Source organism: Capra hircus, chromosome 27 (genome assembly GCF_001704415.2).
Source record: "Capra hircus breed San Clemente chromosome 27, ASM170441v1, whole genome shotgun sequence".
NCBI classification, from domain to species: Eukaryota; Metazoa; Chordata; class Mammalia; order Artiodactyla; family Bovidae; genus Capra; species Capra hircus.
This window is the reverse complement of record NC_030834.1, coordinates 23,328,526-23,332,570: the sequence shown is the minus strand read 5'-3', so window position 1 is coordinate 23,332,570 and position 4,045 is coordinate 23,328,526. Positions and strand designations below refer to the sequence as shown.

General features: G+C 37.5%; 1 non-coding gene across 1 annotated transcript; it reads left to right on the top strand.

Annotated features, from left to right (window-relative positions):
- Positions 3,498 to 3,608, top strand: MIR383 (microRNA 383). Its single transcript, NR_129738.1, has one exon. It is a non-coding gene; the product is annotated as a microRNA 383 (primary transcript).

The following is a 4,045-nucleotide window of genomic DNA, read 5'->3' as shown; positions in this document are numbered from 1 at the left end:
GTGGTTATCTGGTGTGATCTTTTTTGTATCGTTTTTGTACGGAGAGCTTTTTTGTACTCTTCTTCTGTATATTCTTGCCACCTTTTCTTAATCTCTTCTGCTTGTGTTAGGTCCTTGCCCTTTTTGGCCTTTATTTTGCCTATCGTGAATAAAATGTTTCCTTGGTATCTCCAGTTTTCTTATCCCTAGTCTTTCCCATTCTATTGTTTTCCTCTGTTTCTTTGCATTTGCCCAAGTATAGTAATTTGCGATTTAGAACTGGATAGAGTTGAATATATATATATATATTTAATTATGCACTTGCATTTCTTTTTTGTTGAATCCCTTTACCTCAAATGTGAACCATTGGAGGTGGAGATTCATCAGTATTAGTATGAACTTATCAAAATGTCCCCCTGGAGCCACTGCCAGATGGGAAATTTATGGTAGTTCACGCTTGTAAAGAGTCAGACACGACTTAGTGACAGAATAGCAACATACTATTGATGTGCCAATGTGGTGATTCCTCCATTTGTTGTAACTGAGTCACAACGTGGCAGTCTTACATCATCTTTTAGCCAAATTTCAAACATGACAAGACGTGTTGAGAACTGAACTGAACTGATGTCTTGACTCCAGCTACCATCACTAATCCTGCCCTCAAATTAAATAGTTAATGATATGTGTTATTTTGATTAACTCAGAGAATACTGATCATAAATTTAAAGATTCTGGAGAAATCTCCATACTATTCTCCATAGTGGGTGTATCAATTTACATCTCCACCAATAGTGCAAAAGGGTTCTCTTTCTTCCATACCCTCTTCAGCACTTATTGTTTAGAGGTTTTTTGATAATGACCATTCTGACCAGTGTGAGGTGGTACTTCATTGTAGTTTTGAGTTGCATATCTCTAATAATGAGTGATGTTAATATTAATGCATATGTATGGCATCTAGAAAAATCATACCGATGAACCTTTTGCAAGTCAGGAGTAGAGACACAGACATAAAAAACAGGCTTGTGGACACAGCAGGGGAAGGAGAGGGTGGGATGAGTTGAGAGAGTAGCGTTGAAATATATACATTACCACGTATAAAATAGACACCTAGTGGGAAATTGTTGCATAACAGAGCTTAGGCTGTACTCTGAGAGAACCCAGAGGGTGAGATGGTGGTGGGTGGAAGGGAGGCTCAAGAGTGCTGATTGTATACTTGTGTACTTATGGCTGATTCACATGGCCGTACAGCAGAAACCAACAGAACATTGTAAAGAAATTAACTCCAATTAAAAATAAGGCAAAATTCTAGAGAAATTAATTTAGAAAGGTTAAATTGATTTGTTAACCCTTGCATTACCATTAGGACTGGTGCTGCTGATAGAAATAAAACTCCTTTCGCCATTAAAAAAAAAAAAGAAAGAAAATTCTGGGGAAATTATGTACTGCAAAGAAGAATTGAATTATCAATAACTATGTTATACCTTGTTTGTTATCACTGGAAAATGTCTTGCAAAATTCAGGTAGACCCTTATGTAAAGTGGGGTCTGTTCCTTTAGTGGCCCTATCTCAAATCGCCAACAGTGTGAGTCATGAGAAATGAAAGCCTTAGAATTCTGTCAAGTGAATTATATGCTGGCAGAGCTATCTAAGGCTGCCTTTGGAATTTGACATTACTATTATGTTCCTGGGCATGTTCTGCTTTCAAGCTCATGAAAACTGAAAGGGAAATATTCCTGGGAAAATTTCCTAAACCTCCTGCCTCTATGGGCCTTTGTAGTTAATACAACTACAGTCTGACCATGTGTTTCTTTTCAGTATTTTTGATAAGTTTTCAGAGCTGGCTTCAGCTAGTTGATAAAAGCCACGAAGTACCTGGCAGAGGTGCCTTGAGATGAGAGGCCAAGAGTTGACCTTCCAGCCAAGGCTAGTTTTAAATTGAACCACATGACTATAATCTATCATCCAACCTGGACACGGTTGAGAGTAAAATGGGATGCTGATTTTGCATGAGAATACCAAGCATAAGCTAGGATGGGGCCAGGTATAGTGAGAGAGCTAAGTACAGAATTTTGATTCCCAAACCAAGGAAAATAAGAATGGAGTCTCCTAGATATTTACATCAAATCTGGATACTGGAGGAAGAGTGAGTCAGCCTAATAAAGTGAAGGTCAGGATTTCCTAGGAAAACCCACAGTAGGATGCCCAGAGACCTCGATGACCTGTGTGAATAGTGGTCATGGGCATTTGATGGCTGAGTGAGGAAGAATGGACAGGGCCCCAACTTGAAGGGCTTATGTGCCGAGCTAGGATCCTGGTGTCAGTTGACACACTGTCCTCATACCTTCTCATGAAAGAAATAATAAAATGGAAGCAAGCAAAATTCTTGCTGGTGTTCCTAAGAAGATCCACAAAAATATTTTAATAATCAGAAGACTAAGGTACCCTTCCCCTTCTTCTTGGTAACATAGAAACCTGGGTAGATAGATAGATAAATAAATACTTTACATTTATTGTAATCTAGATATTAGAAAGACTTGATAGCTAATGAAAACAACTGGTTGGTTTCCTATGATGAGACCAAAGCTAAGGACTACCAAACTGCATAAATTGGTTTTAGAAGTGACTTGGATTACTCACTAATTTTTTCTTAGTATATATTGCTGAAATAAATGTGTACATTTTTATGTTTACTTACTGCTTTAAATTCTTTATGAAATAATGTGGAGTCTAACAAACTATAAATTTTATATATATATATATATACTTTATAAATTCCCATGTATTATCTCATTTTATGTAATGCAAACTCATGTGCTGTTTCGTGAATTTGAATGAAGTGGTATGGTGAATCATTTTTCCTATGATTTTTAAAACACTGACTCTGTTAAAAACCCAGCGTATGCAAGATGAAAGTCTTTATGCATAAGGATTACCAAATAGTTTAGGCAATGAGGAAAACACAGAAAAAGCAAAATAGGAATTATATATTTCAATTATGCTTTGTAACTGTACTAGAATAGATTTTTATAAATTCAGACAGCATATATACAGCTATCAGAGGAGTCACATGCAAATTGAGGTTGTTACAAAATGGATGGCTATGGAGCAGATAACGTTTGACCTTTAATATGGGCCTTGAAAGATGCTTGAAAGGTGGTAATTTGTATTGGCAAGGAGGAGGAAAGGCTTAGGATGAAATGGTGTAAAGGAAAGGCATTGCATATTGTGAATAAATTGGTCTTCTTGTTCTCCCAGAGAAAGAATGGAAAAAGTAGAATTTCAAAGGCTGTTAAAATAACCTTGTTTATATTCTTCCTTTCCCAAACGTTTCATTATTTGGTGCCATGTAACACTGATTTCCCAGTATTATCGTGCTAAGGGTTGTCAATGATTGATGATGAACTATCCAGATTCAGTTTGTAAAAGGACAGAGCAAACCACTTTAGTGACTGACTATTTTAAATCTGCTGTGTGTATTGTTTGATATGCCTGCATAATTTATCAAGACACTTCAGAATCTCCACGTCACCTGCTCCTCAGATCAGAAGGTGATTGTGGCTTTGGGTGGATATTAATCAGCCACAGCACTGCCTGGTCAGAAAGAGCAAGTGTCCTAGCCTTTTACCTCATGAGACCCTGTGTGTCCATCCAGCGTAGGTCCCAAGGGAACTGCATTTGGTGGACTGGAGTTGCCGGCATGCTTCAGGTGAGATGCGAAGGACGATGTTTGACCTGTGTTTAGAAGCCTGTCTATGTCATAAACCACCTAATTGTTACTCACGGAAACACTTGTATTGTTATTTCCTCCTACCATTCTCTGAAAGTTCTATACTATAAAGAGAAAATAAGATTATATGCAGAAGTTAGAAATGGACAAAACTGAACCTCAAATAGCACAGGTTTACTTATGCATGGTTTCATCTTAATTTGTTCGAACATGGATGCTGATTTAATTCATGAAGGATCTGATTATTATTGGAAGACACTATCTATGTACCCTCAGAAGGCAGAGATGGCTTTTCGATGATAAATGCGGCTGCCACCATGAGCAGTGCACATCTGGTCT